Source organism: Bufo bufo, chromosome 4, assembly GCF_905171765.1.
Source record: "Bufo bufo chromosome 4, aBufBuf1.1, whole genome shotgun sequence".
Taxonomy (NCBI): domain Eukaryota; kingdom Metazoa; phylum Chordata; class Amphibia; order Anura; family Bufonidae; genus Bufo; species Bufo bufo.
Genome location: NC_053392.1, coordinates 322,745,834 through 322,768,358, shown reverse-complemented (window position 1 = coordinate 322,768,358; position 22,525 = coordinate 322,745,834).

Sequence of the window (22,525 nt, the reverse complement as noted above, 5' to 3'; positions counted from 1 at the left end):
CGATCAGTTTCTGTGGACCTTGTTTGGAGAACACCATGAATGTATTGCAGAGTGGTAGTAATAATCCAAATAAATAGCCTGGTAACTTACATGGAACACCGACGAGGTATAGCTTTACTACTCAGTTTAGAAGGGGAAATTACAGTGCATCAGCTTTGTGTTCACACACATCTAACATGCTTTCAATAGCAGTTAAACTCCAGTCACATTTTTACACAGTGTTTTATTTATAACTTGTACGTTTTCAGTTTTTTAGTCAGTGTCAGACTGAGGTACCCTGCATCTAGAGGAGAACAACAAAGAATGTCTATTTTCTATTTTCATCATATAATCTGTTCTCGTTATCTGTAACTGGTCTGTTATTTAATGTTATGTAGTGTTGAGCGAATCGAAGCATCCAAAGTGGAATTCAATCCGAAGTCTAGAAAAATTTGATTTGCTACAAAGCTGAATTTCCTCACGCTTTGTGGTAATGAATCATATTTTTTCTAAAATGACTACTGCGTGTGTTAGAAAGTGAAAGTAAGAAGGCCGGCAATGCAATATGACCCATTACTGTACAGCTAGCCAATCAGTAGATAACACGGACAAAAACCGACTGAAAGATGCTTTTTGAATTACCAGATAGATCGCTCCACACAATGGATCCAAATTCATTATTCCTAGCTAACACGTTCTGTTATGGAAAATTTTATTTGGCATCACTCTGACCGTCCCGACAAATTTTAAACTAATTCTACGTCACTGTGTAGTGCAACAAAATTTTAGTCCATGTGGAACCCTCCATAAGGTCTGAGATCCCTTCATACTATGAACATAATAGTATTTTGCATTTGAACATGTGTGGGTTAAAACCAGATGTGCAGAACTTGCTGGATGGATCAAACATGGCAGCTGGATTATTGCCATGCGGGTAGTGTCGTTAGCTATTTCAATGAACCGCACAAATCACTCCACCAACTGGACCCAAATTCATCATGGCTAACAGTGTATGGTCACTGTTTTATGTCAGTAGTTGGCCATAATTTGCAAGCCAAAAGGAGTGGGTCCAAAACACAGATGAGTTGCAAATAATTCCATTATATTTTATCTTTGTTATGAACCCACTACTGTTTTTGGTTTACAATTACCGAGCAAATACTGATGCAAAACACGGACAAAAACCGACTGTCTGAAAGATGCTTTATGGATGCTCAAAATACAGTTTTTTGTTTTTATGTTTTTCTGATGGATCAGAAGAAGAGAAACCTAAAATGTGATGTTCATGCAGCCTTACTGCCACTGCTGCTGTCCCCCCTCCCCAGTCGGTCATGGGGTCACTATTGTCACGGTGACTGCCACTGCTGCTGCAGCCACCGTCCCCACTCTGTCATGGGGCCACTACTTCAATCTTGGGGCACTGCACGATTAAGTCCACAGCGATAAATTAGGCCTGACGCTTTTATTGACCTGTAATACTGATGCACAGTAATTCCACAGCTAGCAGAAGGGATTAGCTATGAGCCTTGGTTCCCTTTACAGTGATGTAGATGTCAATAAATTACAACTGCCTGTAATACTGATGGCACATTACCTACAGAAAGGATTGACTATGAATGTGGGTGCATTAGAGAGTAATGCACATGGCGATACCCTCTCCCTGTTCTGTCCCTGCTGTTTAAGTTCCAAGCCTTCACACTAAGATTGAGCCACCAAGTTGCATGCATATGATTAGTCAGAGTGGCCTGGGTATACCAGATTTATCATGATTCGTGACAAATAAATTTGTAACGAATTAAGTCGGTGAATCGTCCGAATCGAATTTTTAAAAAATTCGCTCATCTCTACTCATCACTAATGTTATGTAATGTAATGTTATTTCATGTATTGTTATTATGTATAATAGCCAGCATAGCTGTGTAATAATTGCCCAACCTGGCTCCTCCCTTTGCAAAAAGTTGGGTGGGTCTCCAAGATCCACCCCCAGTTCAGTCAGTCTTAGGTGAGAGCTCAGTTCAGTTAGTGTCTCATGATCTTTCTCCTTAGTCTTCAAGTTCCAGAGACTAAAAAATCTGTGTGTGAAATACTCTAAGATCAACAAAAAGAAAGAGAAAGACAAAGGAGTGAACAGGAGAACTGAGAATCTGCATGGCCGAGCATTGGAGTCAACAAGGTAATCTACTACTACAGACTTTGCTGCTCTGGGGACACCTTAAGACACCCTTTTTACGCCTTAACATGTCCTGGGCTGGCCAGACATGCCTTCAAAATCCGCCTTCCTGCAGTGGACTTTACAACCATTTTTGCCAAGGTATGGTTGCCAGTCATAGGTTCTATTGACAGAGGACCATAACGCCCATCCTTGCCTAAATCCATACATTGCCATCTGGGAGAGAATTGCACTGTGTACAGTTGGAATTGTGAAAGCTATACTTCAATGTGCTACAACTGAAATTTTGCACTTGAGCAAAGGGATACTTATTCTTTTATCACTGACATGGTTTCCTGACTCCTTCATCAAATGCTGGCCATTACACTCTACAAGCCCTGCCTTGCACCCATACAAACACTCAAGGTGTACCCTCCTTTCACTGTGCCGCTATACGGAGCATCGGTGAGAGGAAAGGAATAACTTTTCATAAGAACTCAATGCACAAAACTGTAGAATTTTTCAACTTTCTATTTTATATGCACTGAGTGGGCAGTTATTTTAAAACAAAAGTACATAGTCTTTCAGTATTTATTTTGATAATATTGTTTGCCTTTTTAATTAAATGGGTTGTCTCAATCAAAGACAATAGGAGCATATCGCTAGGATATGCCCCCATTGTCTTATAGGTGCAGGTCCCACCGCTTGGACCTGCACTTATATCAAGAACAGATCCCCGAAAGTAGTGGAGAAAACACTGCGCATGTCGCTATAGCTGGATGCTGAAAATAGCTAAGCACTGGCCATAAAAAAGCCACTTGCAACATAATTTTGACATTTTTTACACCAGAAAACTGGGGTGGGGAGAATGATAAATTTCCCTTCATAATATTTTATGCTATAGAGAAACTACTGAGAAAGTGAGGCCCTTTATTTCAATTCTGTGATTTCTTTGTCTCCTTCCCAAAACTTCTATCACTACACCACTGTAAAGTTAATATTAGATCAAGTTTAAAGTGTACCTCCAGTTATAAACAAGTTTTCAGAAATTGATAGTACAGGTGCTTTCCTTGTCTTTCCCTTCACTCAGCTTCTTATCTCTAGTAGCTCCTATCTCATTCCCCAGCCTAACACATAGAAAGAGAGAATGGAGGGATGAGGCTGCTGCCCGGTAGCAAGTGATTTGTTACCTCATTCTGAACAATGGTAGAGCCCTATCTTTATTCTGAGCAGTGCTACTAGATATAGTAGCGTCAAAAGTTCTAAGTGTAGTACAGCTAAGAATCATTCAGCGGCATCCTACATCCCCTCCTCTATCCATAGATTTAGATCTGTTGTTGAAAGCAGTTATTAGCAAATCAGCCTAATTAAAACAGATAGGCAAAAAAATATACAATGCAACAGCACTTTGCATACTAGTGGAACTGCCTCAGCATGCTAGTGGAACCTGCATTCCTTGAACAAAATGGAGGACGGCACCAAAGAGGTATTATATAGTGTGGGTTCGGCATGCACGAGGAGCTTGCATCCCCAGAATATAATGGAGGCCATTTTGGCACCATAAGAGGCATAATATAATGTCATCTCGGGATGCATGTGGAACCTGCATTCCGTGAATGTAATGGAGGCCAGTATGGCACCAGTTAATGTGGTATTTAGTGTTAGGTTCCCGTCTTACTGAGATCGCCTTGACGTTTGGCAGACGGGCCCAAATAATTTTGTACAAAATGATTTGCCAAGCATCTCAAATTTATTAGCGGAGCATTTGCACCAGAATACCTTCCATTATTTTGGCATTATTGTACTTTATTTGGTTTGTAGAGTGCTGTTGCATTGTATATTTTTCAGCCATGGCAACACGCACCTGCGTACTGGATGTGCTGATTAACCCCCAATTTTTCTTTGCAATTAAAGCAGATAAAACCATTTTCTTTAACAAAATATGTTACAAAGTTACTTATATTCACCTGTACTATTGATTTATGGAAAGTTGTTTTATAACTGGAAGTACACTTTTAGTAAAAGTCAAGGTAATTTTTTTTTATGCTTTGGACTACATGAGGAAACATACAAATCCTGTGGCTATTCTGGCTGAAATAAAGCCTTGGTAGTTCAAAGGTTTTGCGTTTGTGTTTGCTTTTTTATTATTCCAATAATAAAATATAATAAAGCATCTGCAAAGCGGCTTCAATTTATTACGAAAGCCACAACAATCTGCCAACTCCATCACACAATAGATACCAGTGGTGCCTGACAGAATCAATTGACTTATAATGGAATTCACCTGGTTCAGCTCTGGTGTCCATCATGATGATGGAAAATAAATAGTACAGCAATGTAGCAGTATTTCTTTATTTATGGTCAGGTACGTTTAAAGCAGATGTAAAATTAGACACTGTAGCACTCCCTGAATGTATTTCCAGTTGTATAATGAGTAAACATTTAATCTTTGAAATTGTAAATTTTATTTACTGTATCATCATTCCCATTCCCTCCCACTTCAGTCTAAATGACGTTTTACCCTGAGCTCAGCACCACAGAAGGTGGAGATATCATATACAGTACAAATATAGGAGGTGAAGCTATCCTGTATTTCTGTAGCACACCTTCAAAAGCAGCAGCAGGTCTGGAAGGCATTATTCAGCAATGTAGCTGTGAATACAGCACTGCGGAGAGACAGTAACACTAACTAACTGCAGAAGCTTCTCTTTATGTCTCCCTTCTGTCTGTCTCCAGCAGAAACCTTCTGTTCTCACTTTCTCTCTTTTTCTGTAATAAGACATATTCCAAAGTTTCTCTCTCTCCTCCTGAATCAAATCACCTAAAGTTAATATTCTCTAGAATCTGAATTTCTCAAAAAAATGTAGGTTGAATTATGATTCTATTCACTCATCTCTAGCTTCTACTATTAAAGAGTAAATATTGAAATGACAGATACTCTTAATAGAAATCAAATGAATGGTGAATATGGATTTTTAGGTCTAGAATTTATGTCGTGTCTGATATTTTAAACATTGTAAAGGTCATTGTAGACGAAAATTATATGATTTTAAAGAACGATTTAGGCATGTTGTTATGGTCTCCAAAGCCATTTTATGACCTGTTCTGGGCTATAATACTGCATTTGTGCTTATACTAACTACAGTCACTTCACAATATAATTGTAAGTAAAATGTAAAAAAGCAATTAAAATATCACAAAACATGCTTAAAATGAATAATTTACTGCGTCATAATTTACTGCTCTGTCAAGTAATAGATACATGTGACGTAAAGCCTTCTTTGAATGTAGCTTTACATGGTGAAATGCTAATTTTAAACCAGAGGTGGTACAGATGGTTGAATTGTAAGCCCAAGCTTGTTATGACCCAGCAAGCAGAATTATCTATCATATGGCTTCTATTAGTACTACTGTACATGGTGCAGCTTGAATTGACATTGTCTCTCTTGCCTTAGGCTATAGATTTAAAAAAAAACTAAAACTTTTGAACTGGTGGCTTTAACAGGCCTATTTAAGTATGTGCCACAGAACCTGTGTTTTAAAATAATTACATCGGTCAAGAAAGACGTAAAAAATGGATTTTACGTATCATATAATTTTGATCCTGAAATAGTTGTGTTGTGCCGATTACATTGAAACATGCATCTGTTTACTTATTCATTTCTGGATATATTCATGATGGATATTTACGGATTAACCCTTTCTTGAGACTGCGATTTTTTTTTTTAAGGCTTTTTTTTGCAGGACAAGTGGAACCACACATATGATGTCGTGGGAAGCTGGAAAAATTCCAAATGGGGGATTGAGCTTCATTCATGTAAATGGCATTCTCCTGTTCAGCATGATTTTTGGAAAAACATATTCTTATCCTCATAACTTTTTGTTATTGTTTATTTTTATTAAGGGCAACATTTTGTAGTTTTTATTATGGGCAAAAAATTATTTTCAAGTCCCCTTAGGAGACTTGAATATGTGATAACAGACAGGGCTCCATAGGAATGTCACTGTGGTAGGCACGATGGCCTCTAGCATGCTCAAGGCTACTATAACAAATTGACTGCTCCCTCAGTCTCCACAGGGGTAGTCATTCGGGCTTCAGGAGTACAGTTTGCATGGAAAAAAAAGCCTGAAAGTAGCCCACATCCATGAGAATGGAGCCTGGCTCCTCCCCTCTTCTTCTCTCCTCCTCTTGTCTTTTTTGAAGTCATCATGCCTCACAGAAGCTCACAACTCCTTTATGTCTTCTCCTGAACCATCTGTGCCCTTCTGTGGCCAGCAGGTTAATCCACTGAACTGCACATGCACCAAAAAGATGAAGTAATGGAAAATATTAAAAATGGCCAATTTGTAATTTCTTCATTGCTTCACCTCCCCAAATTTTTTTATAAAAAGTGAGCAAAAAGCTATATGTAGCCCAGAATGGTACCAATAAAAACCATAGATTTCCCTGAAAATAATGAGCCCTCGTACAGCTCTGTAGACATAAATGTAAAAAAGGCATGGGTTTCACAATGTGACGATGCAAAGAAAAAATTTAATTTTTTAAGTATTAAATCACAAGAAAAATTATGAAAAATGCTATTGCCATAATAGTACTGACCCAGAGAATGAAGTTAACATGTCAGTTGTAACACATAGGGACAGCAGTGAAAATGAAACCCATAAAACTATAGCACAATTGCTGAATTTTTTTCAGCTTTTCATTACATCACATGTAATATAAAATGATGCCTTTAGAAAGTGCAATTGTCCTGCAAAAAAACAAACCTTCATATGGCTATGTGAACAAAAAAATAAAGTTATGGCTACGGGAAAGCAGGGAGTAAAAAATGAAGACAAAAGAACTGAAAAATACTGGGTCAGGAAGGGCTTAAATAGAGAAAGCATGCCACTGAATCCTGATTCATATATTGCTATGCAACTGCTTCATGACGTCGAGGTCATATCTAGTTATAGGAAGAGCAAAAAACAGAACTGGTTGTTCTTAACTGGTGTTAAGAAAACACTTTGAAATTTACAGTACATTTTTTCATACCTAAACTCTACTCTTTATTTATATTACGCGCTTTACAGATTATCCAAACTTTGGGACTTTTTAAACTTCACGGCAGCGTGATATACCCATCATTGCTCTGTTCTGGCTCCTTAACGCTGTTCAGCGATCTTCTGGTCCCTGGCTAGTAAACTTCCAGACAGACTGTGTCACATGTGCCGCCATAGCAGCTGCCACTATCCAGTTATGTCTCCATAGATCATTGAAAAGAGGCACACAAAATAGTGCAATGTTTCATCAATTCAAAAAAGTAGCCTAAACATTTTAAGAGTTGAAACATCTTGTTGCAGTATCTTCATAAAGTTAGCCAAATTGCCCACATAATGCTGGCTACATTCATGGGTGTGTGGATAATACCACTCCATTAAGCCCTGAGCCCGCTTTAACTGAATCTGAAGCCTTCAGGATGTGGATACAGTTGAATAATTTAGGGTAGCATTGGTCCATTGGCTTTCTTCCCCACTGTACACTCATGTCGGCCACAGGTCCCTTTAAGTTCTGTGAAATAGAAGGAAACTTGTGTAATGCTGTGGGGGAGACCAAGGAGGCACTATTAGGCCTCATGCAAAACATTGTTTTTCTCGACTTCCGTTCAGTTTTTTTTGCGGATAGGATGGGGACCCATTCATTTCAATGGGTCAGCAAAAAAATGCTGATAGTTCATCCGTTTGTGTTCCACGTCCGTTGTCCGTGTTTCCCTTCAGCATAAAAACTGATCCTCCCAAAAAAACTGATACCGCATCAGTTTTTTTTTAGCGGATGCACAATTTGCGGACGCAAAAAACAACTGTCGTGTGAATGAGGCCTTACTTTGAGAAGCAGCAATATTACTGTGTGTATGTGTGTGCGGGGGGTTCAAAGGCAGTATAACTGTGCAGTCGCAGTAAGGGGTCAGTACAATACTGATCAGTCTGCCTGTCCTAGTGCTGAGAGAAGGTTTGCTACTATTGCTGTTAGTGTGTGTTCTCTCCTAGCACAATGGCTTTAGGACAGGAGGGCACGCTGTACCAAAAAGCAGACTTTGCTGATCAGAGGATATGGCTGCCATTGTATGAAGAGAAAGGATTCAAATGTCTACTCGAAAAGTTTAGGCCAAAATGTTTTCACTTTGATCACTGGCACTCATATCTGCATTTCTGTGAATGTTGGGAAGTGTAGTGTGCTTCATGAAGCTTCCCAATTAATTTTTTTAACCATCATCTTCCCTTAAAATCCTGTGTATAGCCCGGAATACTTTGGACTTATAATAAAGAGAACCCCAGAAGGTTATGTGTCTACAGGAGTGTATAATATCATGATAAAATAACTATTACAGAAAGTCACATTTATACTGTTCATGCCATATGAGGAGACAATATGAATACAGTATACATATAAAGTGAATGATATGGTGACTCTGCACCCACCACCAACTCACCATGCGGGGCAGGCATGGGCAATGCATCTATTACCCTTTTGAAGCTACCTGGCGACTGGCCGCTGTCAGCCCTTCTCTGCCCTATATGGCAGAGTTGGTCATCGGAATCCTCTTCCCCTGTCCTTTAGGGCACACAATTAATGGGCGAGCACACCTGTACTGCATTTTCAGCAGCCAATGGGTACTTAAGACAACTTTTCTACAAGGAGAGGTGTCAAAAAAAATTGGTTTCCTAGTTCGCTAATTACCAGTGAAAGCTCGTTGTTATGAAGATCTACCTGTGTCTGTGTCAAACCTCTGTCTGTATTACCGACTCTCACCCTCCACTGCCTGTCTTGATCTTAGCCTGACTTAAAGGGAACCTGTGAGCATGTAATTGTAAAATAATCTACAGGCAGTACATTGTAGAGGAGGAGAAGCTGAGCAGATTGATATATCGTTTTGTGGGAAAAGTTATACTTCATCCATTTACATTCCTGCTCATTTTGAGCTTTAAAGTCAGGAAGGTGATCCTATCAGTGATTGACAGCTATTTCTGTATGCACAGTCATAGAGGGAGAGCTGTCAATCACTGATAGAACCTCCTCCCTGACTTCAAAGCTCAGAATCAGCAGAAACTTAAATTACTGAAATATAAGATTTACTGATTTTTTCCCCACAAAACTATATATCAATTTGCATAGCTCCTCCTGCTCTATAACATTCTGCCTTCAGCTCAAAGACCATGTTCAACGTGACAAGTTCCCTTTAAGTATTGACACATTGCCACTTGCTGTCCTGACTTTTAACTAGTCTCTTGGTTATGTTCGTATTCTGCCTGCCCTGACCTCAGCTTGTTACCTATGTATACTGCCTGACAACTTGGTGCTTTGCATCAAGATCTCTGATCCCTGTGGGTCAGCTGCCAACTATCCCAAGGGGTAAGTGGCTCCCCTGCAGCAAAGACCAGATCACTGTATAAGGGTTATGGGTGAAAACCAGGGGACACACAGGATAATTCCCTTAGAGATAGCTCAAAGCCATACAGTGAAAAACATATCTCATTATAATGGCACCTGTCAGGGATGGGATATTTTAGGCAGCACATGATCAGTTAGTAATTGAAACTGAAGTGTGAGAAGACAAAAACACAACTCTGACCATAAAATAAAGCAACTTTGATCAAATGACAAATTGTGATGGCTAGATGACTGGGTAAGAGAATCTCCAAAATGGCAGGTCTTGTAGCCTTTTCCTTATATACAGTGGTTATTACCTACCAATAATGGTCCAATTAAGGACAATCTGGGTCATGGGGGCTTAAATCTCATTGATGTATGCGGAGAGCAAAGGCTAGTACATTCTACAACTGAGCCACTGTAGCATAGATCTTTCTTCTTCTATATCTCTAATATGTTTGACTGATATATATAAGCATTGCTTCTGTTTACTCCAAACGGACTCATCTGAAATTCGGACATTCTCCATGTTAAACATTTCCTCAGTGGTGAATATATCATGCAGTTGGATTGTTTAGTTAACTGTAACATTTAACCTTTTCTTTTTTTGGTGTTATTTATGAAGACTTTTATTATGCATTCCTAATGTGGAATAGTCATAAAGCTCCTGCACCTTAATAGTGCCAGCATAAAATGAGCTGCTTGGTATGGAAGGTAGTGTCATATTGTCTTGCATATCCTCCTTGTGAATCAAACTCCTGGCTCTGGCCTGCATTCATTAGTGTGTGCTGTGTGGTTCTGTGTCAGCAATATGATATACCTTTTTTGTCAACTGAATCAGAGCAGCTGTCTCTTTTTGGTGTTATTAAATCAATGCTTACAGTATTTTGTTTTAGAGAATAACTTTAAGATGAAAATGAAATGCCGTTTTCAGATTTTCAAAGTGAAAAAAAATTTAATAAATTAAAATCTATATTTTACATAAATGATATGATATTTTTGTGAAAGAGAACATTTAAAAGGCTTCCCCTTCTAATTAAGTGCACTGAATTCTGGGATATCTTCAAAAGTCTGTCTCATCAGAAATAATGCCTTTCATATTAACATGGATCTGGCTCCTGCCACCCCTTGGGAAGTAGATAATTTTGGCAGGGAAAGCCTTCTCACGGAAGACATTTTACCTGCAGTCACCAGATACTTTAATAAATGGACCAGAACAGGTGTTTTATAACGTGAATTATGATTTGAGAATAAATATGCTTAAGGCTACATGCACACGACTGTATGTGTTTTGCGGTCCGCAAATTGCAGATCCACAAAATAAAATCGGATGACATCCGAGAAGCTAAGCAGCCCAGGAATGTAGGATCACCCATAATACCATGCAGACAGACAATCAGGAGCTAGCCAGCCCCTGTGATGTCACAGCACTTTAAAAGACTCATCCCGCACGGTCTCTGACATTTCACTGTGAGCTGAGCATAGGGAGAGACATGACAAGCATTACGGACAGTGTCGCTAAAAGCTTTAATTGTGGAATATTGGATAGGGAGACAGCAGGTACAGTGTAGGGAGATCCTAGGGAGAGTTTTTACACACTGTATGGAGAGCATAGAGAGACTGCAGGGACAATGCAAGAACTGTAATCTAAATCTGAAAGGATCCATAGGTGCATTTTGCCTCAATCCCTGTATAGGGTGCAGAGCTATCTAATTAAACAGTGTACTCTTTATTTAATAGATGAGCAGTTCTATTAGCCCTTGGTTCTCAAATTGGGGTCAATAAGCTGTCTAATTTGACTGTTATTGGGGTGTCCACCTTGTTTAATAGATTAACAATTCTATTATGGCTTGATTCTCAAGTTGGGGTGAATAAGCTGTCTAGTTCTACTGTTATTGGGGTGTCCATATTGTTCAAATTGGGGTGCGCTTATTATTGGTTACCATGGTTCCTATCTCCAGTTGGCGAGAAGACAGCCAGGATTCAATTTCTTGGTTGATGATGTGGAGCAATTCATCCCCAGTGTTATTCTGTTCGCCCAAGCTGACCAGGAGCAGAACCATTTGACAACGCCATGGTTTGCATAGGTGGTATGCTGGAGGACCACTCCAAATTGTTTTTGTACAGTGGAGGCTGGGAACGAGGTGGAGGATGAGGAGGCAGAGGAGGACATTGGCGCAGAAATCCCATGATTACTACACGGTGGCCGTATTGTCATCACCTGGCCACGTTGCTGGTGTACCTGGGCCGGAACTACATATACCCAGGGGGCTATAAAGGACATATATTGTCCTCGGCCATAGTTACAGCTCCACACATCAGCACTGGCATGAACTGTTTAGACACTGACAAGCTCAAGGATTGCCCCACCTTCTGCTCAACATATGTACACTGGGCTGGTATAGCTTTTAAGAGAAGTAATGACGTCTTGGGTCTCTCCACCTTGGTTGGGTACAAGCCATCAGTTCTCTGAAATGTTCAGAGTCCACAATATGGAAAAGGAAGGACTGTAGTACCATCAACTTGGCTAGTTGCAAGGTCAACTTCTGTGCCATTGGAAAGTGCATGTATATTGTTGTCTCTTTGCAATCACCTTGGTGATCGATTGCTGGTGAAACACGTGACAAGGAGTAGTAGTAGTAGGAAAATCAGGAGCTATAGACGAAGGAAAGGAACAACAGCTTCCTTCTGCTGAGGTTGAGAAGCCCTGACTGCTGTAGAAAGCATGCAGGCCACTGGGAGATGCAGCGCTTGCTGCATCAAGCTGTACTACTACATTAGTGCCTTGGTTTTCCCAGCCCACTTTATGGTGACGCACCATGTGTTGACCGCACCTTCTGCCCACTTATCCTGTATACCACCATGCTAACGTCCTCCAGCGACTTGATAAATTCCCCCACTGCCTAGTATGGCATTTTACCCCCAACATTTTTTGCTGACTGCCTGCTGTTGCCTTTATGACCCCATGCACCGTTAGTTATTTCCTGACAGGTAGTCTCCTGAGTAGCAGATAGTCTACCCCAGGCATGTTTGGCTCCAGGTCTCCCACTGCTTCCACCCTGCTGGCTCATCGGCATGATGCCACCCTGCTGCTGTCTCAGGGGGCTGCTGCCACCCTCACTCCTAATAATGATGCTGCCCCCTCTTCACCAGGCTTCCACATGCGATCAGCTACATCTTCATCCACTAATGTCTGTTCATCACTTATGTCACCCTCACTAGTCTCATGGCCATGTCCCTGACCGCTCGCAACACGTGCTCCCATCTGACTAACATCATTGCTAGTTGCACGTCTAAGGGAGGATGCAGCAGACCTCCCCTTCAAGCAGGGTCAGACTGGCAACTTAAAGTCGCCCTGGATAAAATAAAAGTGGCCCCATTTTGCAGTTGGGTCCAAATTGACAGAAAGCAGGGCCAACAAAAGTAGGAGGGGCCAGCAATAAAATTTTTGGCACCACCCCAGCAGAGCCAAATACCACAGTGCATCACAATATACTGTCCCAGCAGAGCCAAATACCACAGTCCATCACAAAATGCTGCCCTAACAGCATAAAATACCTCTCCAAAACTGCCCCTCTGTGGTGGCCAGAGACAAGATGCCTCATTCTGCCCTCATGCTCCAGTTGCCTCAGGATGGCAATACAGTTGAATTCAGGAGTCAAGAGGAGAGTGCCAGATTATTGCTTACCTGGCTGGCACTTGTGAAGAGGGCTGAGGCAGCCCTCTGGGCATTGGCCCATCAGGAAGTTTTCCTTTAGGGTCTATGGCTAGTCCACCCCTGCCTCCAAGTCTATGCTGGCCTGTCGCTGGTGACTGTCCTCACTAAGCTCTTCGCTGAAAAGTGGAGCAGAGCTGGCAGCATGCATAACTTCCCGAGTAAAAGGAGCAGTAGAAGAAAGAGATAGTTGCAGGCAGGCTCGGACTGGCCCACAGGGGTACAAGGGAAACCCCCGGTGGGCCCCTGAGCAAGATGGGCCCCTAGTCTCCCACCCCCTGCACAAGTGGCACATAACACATTAAACTTACTGCGCTATATACATATATTTAATGTACATCACCTCAACCAGCCTATAGTCATATAACAAACTTGTTAGATTATTTATTATATTTGAATGTATCTGTAGGGTGGGCACCCAAAATAAATTTTACTGGTGGGCCCTAGGTACCCCAGTCCGACACTGGTTGCAGGTGAGGGCACAGAGGTTGTTCCTGGGCCATGCCAACTAAGTGTGGTGTGAGAGGAACCCACCATTTCTTGGCTGTGTTTATCTTTTATCACCTGAGATAATGTTAAAGAGGGAGTCAACCATTCTAGTACTGTTGGATTGTTGGTCAAAACACGACTGCTGGAAGACAGTGGCAGATCTGGCCTGTTGCTGCTGTTGCTGCTATCACTACCCCTTCTTCTGTGGCTACTTTTGCCAGCTACAACAACATTATTGACACTGTCAATTACTTTTGAGGGCCCAGACAACTGTATTTTGGCCACAGTGTACAGTAACTGAATCAGCAGGTAGAATAGAAAAACGCACCTATATATCACACCATCTGTTGACAATGAGTCTTATACACCGTATGTCTCTGTATAACTGATCAGATGAAATATTAATAGCACAGCAGATTAACTAGGTACATGCACCTATATATTAGACTGGCTGTTGAGACTAAGTCTGATGTACAGTCAGCCTATGTATAACAGAACAGATTAAGAATGGATGGCACAGCAGAAGAACAAGATGCACAGGGTGATTACACATAGCCTACACTGTCCCTGAAGTCACCCTATGCTCTCCCTACAGTGTCTGAAAACTTTCCCTATGATCTCCCTACACTGTCCCTTCACTGTGCCTATCCAATATTCGACAATTAAAAGATTGCTAAAACCATGTCCCTAGCACTTGCCACGTCTCTCCCTATGCTCAGCTCACAGTAAAATGCAGGATTCAGCTTTTTATAGGGATGTGACATCACAGGGGTTGGCTATCTGCTGATTGGCTGGCTGCATGACATTATGGGTCATATTTTCTTCCTGGGCTTCTTACTTTCACTTTGTAACACGTGTAGCTGCCATTTTAGGGAAAAAAAATATTCATTACAACGAAGTGGGAGGAAAATCGGGTTTGTGACGTATTTCCTGAAATTCAGATCAAATTAAATTTGTTTCTTTTCAATTTGCTCAATACTAATTATAAGGATATGTTTCTGCCTTTTTCATCCACAGCATAAAATCTTATTTTCATATTGGTAAAGACATATGCCTTATCTGTGGAATCTGAGAAAGGAAAATAGGGGGCACTCCACGTTAGTTGTTAGGTCCCAGTTCTCAATGAAAGAGTAATCCCCCAGAAAATAATATAATGAAGTAGAGGAATTGAATTTCTTTTAGGTTTTTATTAAATCCAAAATTATTTTGTAGACACGGCCGTTTCAGTCCAACCCGGACCTTGTTCGCGGCCTATGTATATAATAGATATACAATACAATACAATGAGTAGCGCAGGACTACATAAAATAACAAAATTCATTCAACAAATCAGAATAGTTCAAGGGATCAGAAGTGTAAATGCGAGATATAAGGAGAGTTGGATGCTAAGACAGACTTTCACAAAGTATACTATCGGAATGACAAAATAAATAAAACATTTAATTAAAAAAGGCACACGGATCATATTATTTGATAACATATAGTATATGTAGTGTGACAACTCGGGGTCACTTAGCTCTCCAGGATCGCCGTCTTCTCCGCTTAGATGGTTGGCACAACTCAACAACTCAAGCAGTCACTCCAACACTGCAGATTTGGGTGCAAACTGGCCACGCCCAGCTTTATTATTACTTTTTACAGCAGACCAAAACATAAAGCATAAACATAAACCCTCGGCCATCTGGCCACTGGCTATACAGTATTTTCCCTTTCTATCAGGATCTGGGTCTAGCACCCAGTTCCCGAAACCACTGCAGTGCTTAACCCACACAGGGTTAGAGGGCCCCAGCTCCCACAGGCCTTAACGCAGCCTGCTCCTTCCCCAGACTGGGAGATCTGATTGAGGAGCTCAGCCCACATTTACCTGAGCTCCTCAGCTAGCTGCCAATTGTCTTAATTAAAGAAAAAAAAAAGAAACAAAGGGAGCGTGAAAAAAAGGTGAGAGGACAGAGGGATAATAGGTGAGGATAAAGGGCAAATGGAGGGAGGGAAAAGGAACATGGGGAAGGGTGGGTGAAGAATTGCAGGGCAGGGAGGGTCGCCAAAGGATGCCTGAAGAGAGCGCAAAATCAAAAAGTCAGAGAATGGAATGATAAGGCTGCTCACACCAAACAACGGTCTGACTAGCAGGCCGTAGTAAGCACAAATTAGGAAAGAAAGAAGAGGAGGTGGTGGAGCGCCAAGACAAAGTTAGAAAAGCAAGAGTCTGTGGGCTGGATCAATCAAATCCAGCTCTATAGTGTCAAGATGAGGACCCTAGGATCCCAAGTTGTGTGGTTAAGCAGTTGTAAAACACCCACTATAAGTGGATATACACCCAATAACCGAGTGATCCCAAGGGTTGGGTACACAACGTGATATATTTTGGAAGATTGGTAATTAAACCAGATCAGAAATAAAATCACTTAAAAAGTTACTGACGATAAAATCTACGTATATCCATATGCCGCACCTGTGGAACTTCCGGTTACTGCGTTCCACAGGTGTAGCGCATGCCTGAGCTTCCGGTCACATAGACAGGAGACATGGCATGGTTGGAACGCATATCTGAGCCCCTGGTCACGTGACCGGGTGACATGGCCGATAACGTTACCCTCACTTAAGGATTTTGCTCACCATTCTGTATAATATTGCTCTCGCCAATATCCTTAGTCATCTCCATTCTCTTCTCTTTTTCCAAAGTGGGATTTTTAGGTTATGCAGTGTTTATTTTGTTATACATCCTAAGATAGAAAGCACACTTTCAGTTCCGGAGTCATGTGACTGGAAGTGCATGCTTTATCATGTGGCACCATTTTCCCTCTATTGTTTGTGGTATATATATACCCTTGTAAATGTCTAGCAGTTATTCCTATGTTTTGCTCCTGATGGATGGGTGATTAATACTCCTAAATGCGTTGAGCTTATCCTAAATAAAGAACTTCCTTGCTTTATATTGAGAGTCCACAGGGTCATCTGTTTGGAGGACACCAAGGAGTTTACCATTCTACATGCGATTTCAGCGGGGGAGGGTTTGGCGTCAAGTGTCTTGAGCTTATCTTGCGCCTCCCTACCTGGAGAAGTGAGTACCACACAAAGTGTGTATAGACCCTAATGTGGTCTAAGCATACGGATATACTTTGATTTTATTGTCAGTAACTTTTTAAGTGATTTTATTTCTGATCTGGTTTAATTTCCAATCTTCCAAAATATATCACGTTGTGTACCCAACCCTTGGGATCACTCGGTTATTGGGTGTATATCCACTTATAGTGGGTGTTCTACAACTGCTTAACCCCACAACTTGCGATCCTAGGGTCCTCATCTTGACACTATAGAGCTGGATTCTTGATTGATCCAGCCCACAACCTCTTGCTTTTCTGACTTTGTCTTGGCGCTCCACCACCTCCTCTTCTTTCTTTCCTAATTCTCTTAATTACCAGCCTAGCTGCTGCAGACAGTGGGAAAAGCCTATTTTCCCAACCTTTCCTATTCTCACCCAGACTCCTCTGGGTGAGATACACCATTTCAATGGCCGTCATATGGTCCTCTGGCAGCTCCACTGCCACAGTAGCTGTAATCAATTATTGCTTAAAGAGGACCTGTCAAAACTCCTGACATGTCTGTTTTAATAGCTTCATGCATTTCCCATGTAATAACAAATCTGGAGTATCTATTCTTATGGCTCTATGTTGTGCCATTTTTTCTATTATTTCTACTAGAACTTATGAATCAATTGCTAGCAGTCTGCAGTAAGGGTACAGAGGGGTGGTAACCAGTTGGGGGAGGGGGGGGGTCCCTGCACAGACTCACTCTATCCAATCAGTGCTGCCATTTTCAGACTGTGCAGTTACACCCCCCCCCCCCCAACTGGTTACCACCCTTCTGTACTCTTACTGAAGGCTAATAGCAATTCATTCATAACTTCTAGTAGAAAGAATAAAGGAATGGCACAACATACAGCCATAAGAATAGAGGCTCCAGAATTGTTATTGCATGGGAAATGCATGAAGCTTTTAAAACAGGCATGCCAGCAGTGGTGAAAGGTGCTCTTTAAGGACCTTTGTAGGAAAATTATATATGTATTCCACAATAGAAAGAGGCTGTTCGTACAATCTGGTGACGAAAAATACCAAAACATCAATAAATAGGAGCACCAATGAGGATTAGGTATTCAAATATGGGGTGTCCCTAGGAAGGGAGAGATCACATGTAATATGGATAGGGCAAGTAATAGGAGCTCCTTTTAATAGTGCTAAAGTTATCATGAGTGTAGATGTTTGGGAAAGTGGGCGCACACCTCAAAAAAGGAACACTGTGAAAAGTTTAAACAGCGTTGTGTTACAATTAGTGCAGCATCAGGGATGGATGGCATTCGGTAGATGCTTGTGCGAATGCCATTTTTTAAGATTCCCGGGCGAGAGAACGTCTGACGTCAGACATCTAGCGTCTGACTTCAGTGTGAGCATGCACTTGCGCTGTGGGCAAAGCTTGAATGTGAACTACTGGCAGTTACTCCTATCATATATAGTTCATTATCGCATGCTCATGCATCCTACGTTGTTTGAGGTAGTAATGGCAAGGAAGGCAATCAAGAGTAGGCTATCGAAATCCTGGCTACGATTAACATCAGCATTAACAGGTGAAGCACACAATCGAGGAGGGTGACAGAATATGAACTATGGTATTGTTGACCATGGTGATAATATGTATAACTTATCAGCATTTTATATTAGCAGCAACGTGGTTGGGCTTATCATAATATATATACTGGGATAACAATAATATATTAACAATATATCTGTTCTACAATATATAGAGAGTATATAAGAGTATATCAGAAGGGTCTAAAGAAATAAGATTAAACAAGACAGAGAAGGGTAAGAAGTCAGAAGGAGTTAATGCAATAATGAATATTAATAATTTCAGTGGTGTAAATTCAATAAAAGACAGTGCACTGTACCTTTATGTCATCATCTAGTCTGAAAATTGGAAAAGAAGGACAGTTAATTTGCAAATAATTGGAAATGTTACTAAATATATAAGTCAAAATCTCGACTAAGGTCATGTGGGGAAATGGTCCATAACTCATGTATCCAATAGAACTCACGCCTTTTATGAATAAATTTACAGTTACCACACCTTCTAGGATGTGGAACATGTTCAGTAAATTGAAATTTTAGCTGAGTAATTTGGTTTTTGGCATTAATAAAGTGGTGTGGGACTGACAATTTTGGAGTTTTTGACACCTTATCTGCGGAATCTGTCTAGAATGATGGGATAAAGTTCTGGAATGTTTGCTGGTCTAACACCTAGAATAACACTCAGAATAAAGGACGAACAGGTATTATGTACTTTAAAACAACCCCAAATAAGCATGAATAGACCATGCAAACAAAATCAGTGTACCCACAGCTGAAAAAACTTGTTTTTCCTGACAATAACGATAATCTTATAGATAGCTTTCTGCATTCTCTTCCTATAGAACTACAGCTTGTTTAGGCAAACAGTCTTAATTGGCGTGTCAGTCACCAGTAACGTTTTTCACACATTTGGAATTCCTCACAAAAAACAGAAAAATGTTAATGTTTAGTTTATTCAGTGTTGCACATAAAGGACATTTAATTATTTATCTGAAAACCAAAATTTTGAGACAGTAAAAATAGATTTTTTCCCCCTGCGATTTGGATTATGAATGGCACTCGACATTACAAGCTACAAGGACTTGACCACTAGAGACATGTGGGCAAATAGAACTATTGCTTTGGTGCTTCCCGTACCTGAGGCTAGTAATGTGCCTCCACCCTCTCCTTTTCAAAACAACTGAATATTATCAATCAAAAATTCTGCTGAAATGTTAAATATTGATTTTGTTCAAGTGCTCTGATGAATTTCACTGTGGATGGAATTCTGTAGCTTGCTATGTACTGTGATACGTAGAAGCCAAACAGCTGAAAATGTTTGTTAAAGCTCACAAATTTTTATTTTTGCAAAAAAACATGTATTTCAGTAGAAAACATTTTTTGTCATTCTGTCATTTGCAATAATCTTTGAACTCATTGCTCTTACAAAAGGCAGTTCAGTTTTTATTTTAGTATTCCATTTTGAAAAATACCACCATGAAGAAATGTAAAAAATCTAAAATAAAATTTCCAGTAGTAACAGATGAACCGAAATAAAAAATAAAAAACTATTCAATTAATTCTTTCCATTTCTCTTTGCATTCTTTAAACTTTCCTGGCGATAAATTGATTAAAGTCACTCTCTACTGGAATTCATTAGATGTCTGTTGGTCATATAGTAATATTCTATCACAAGCTTGGCAGAAAATGAGCAATAAAAGCTTTAATTGCCTCAATATATGGTAACTGCTCAGACAAAGGAAACAAGGTACGGTAATTAAGCCACTAATATGTACTTAAGTGTCAACCTAATCCAGAGATACCTAGAATTAGCAGGTTTGCCTGATAATTTGTTTAGCTTCACCCTCATAAGCACTAGGCTATAAATGTATTAAAGGAGCTTTTAGTACAGGCTAAAAATATCAGTAAACAGTCTAAAGTTTATGAAAATGGATAACAACTTAAACAATCGTTTGCTGGGGGAAATTTAAGAAACAACAATCTTTTTAGCTGACAGATGAAAACCATCATCGTCTGAAAAGAAATTAGTCATATTTGAAATTTTCCTCCAATATTTGGGCAAAAGATTTTTTTTCTCTGAATGAATTTTCACAGAAAGATCTTTTGTCTCTTGCCTGCTTTCATTGAACATGTATGGGCACTAGTGATGAGCAGCATAGGCAATATTCGAATTCGCGGTATTTCACAATTTTTTTGCCGAATATTCGACATAAATTCACATATTCGAGAATTCGTGATCTCCAGTCATTATTTCATATATTCGCAATAAAAATTTGCGATTAGAATATTCGCTATCAACACTAAGGGGTAGGCAACTTTCCTATTGGTTGCTAGGGATGTTGCTAAGTGCCGATATTCGCTATAAATTTTCGATAAATTAGCGATTAGAAGATTCACGATTAACACTATTCGCGATCAAAGTGGCGATATTTGCGAATAAAATTTGCGATTCGAATATTCACGCTCAGCACTAATGGGCACCAGTTTGAATAACAGTAGTGGCCAATAGGGATTAAGATGTGTATGGCTCAGCCTGTAAAATGATAATTCAATAGATGATCATTTGTTCAACCCTCAACCTACTTCTGCCTATTGTGTATGGAAACCTTGGCTAGCTTAAGACAAGCATTATACAGACACATTTTTGTGGGTATACACCTGAACATCAATAGTATTGTTGACATGAACCAACTAATGTTCTACAAACAGTAAGCGTATGGCCACATGGTAAATTTTCCTTCTGCAGTTTTGGAAGCCAAAATCAAGAGTGGATCATTGAAAGAGAGAAAGTATAAAGGACAACGTTTCCTAATTTTTTGAATTCCCTGACCGTGTGGCCATACCCTTTGCCACATATAGCACAAACACACCAGAATTAGGTGCAGAAAATCTGCAACTTTTACAGTACCAGCTAATTGAATAAAACTTAAAATAATTCATGTTAGGATTATTATCCACATGCTGTGGAGAGCTTCTTTAGGGAAATTAGCACAGTGCTATATATTTGCAAATATCTGCTGTGGATTTTCCCCTTTGCAATGCAGCATTTCCACACTGAAATCTGCAACAGAATCTGCATAATTTGGTACCCCACAGTATGAAATCTGCAGTGCATCCACCATGGATGGCCTCCCCTAAAAATTCTGTATAAAATGATATAGCCATTCCTTCACTTCAAATGTGGCAGAAAATCATGTCAAGTGACCTTAAAAAGAACGTAGCTGACATTTTACTATGTCATGGCAGCAGAGTTGTTCCTACCCTGTGCTCTAGCATTAAGTCACAGTGGTACTGCAGGAGCTGGGTCCATGACCGCTTACAGATGCTGGCTGTAGCAGGCACCCAACTTTCACTGCTCGGATAGATTACACCAATCTGGGCAGTTTAACCACTTACATGCTGTGGTCAATAGCAACTGCAGCACTTGAGCAGTTTGATGGAAGGAGCTCCCTCTGATCATAATTGAGGGGTGCCAAGTACTTGAAATGGTAACCCAGGTCTGCCATATCCTGGCCACTAATAAATCTATGCCTCTGACAGGATGCATGCCTGTCAAAATGACTATGTACTAAAAACAATGGAAGGCTAGCATTTTTTCATACTGTCGCACCCCAAAACAATTTTATTTAATGTACCCCAAAATAGGGCCATTAGAAATACAACTTGCCCCACGTAATACAGCTCTCATACTGCTATGTCAATGGAAAAGCAAAAATGTTCTGGCTTATGAAATGCAAAGATCAAAAAACTTTAAAAAATCAAGCACTAACTAACATATCAAGTCGCATCTTTAACTGGATAAACAAACATAATACAGCTATTAATCCCAACCCAACTGCAGGTCTAGTGACCAGGACTAACCGAAATATAGGTCCCTTTGATGTCAGTAATTTGACATGTTTTCAGATATTATCAAAGTGCAGGAATGACTGCCTGCATCATTTTATACTTTTACTGTTTGGAGAACATGCATTTACATCAACATTTCTTATACATATATGTCATTGCATTAATTGTTCTATGAATATTAAACCTATTTCACTGTTCCATTCACTGTGCATTTCCTTCCAGTTGTATTCCTTGTACTTAAGCTACAAAACTTAATATATGCTGTTTTCTGACTGAGACATGCCGTTGTAGCACCATTTAACTGTGGAAGACAG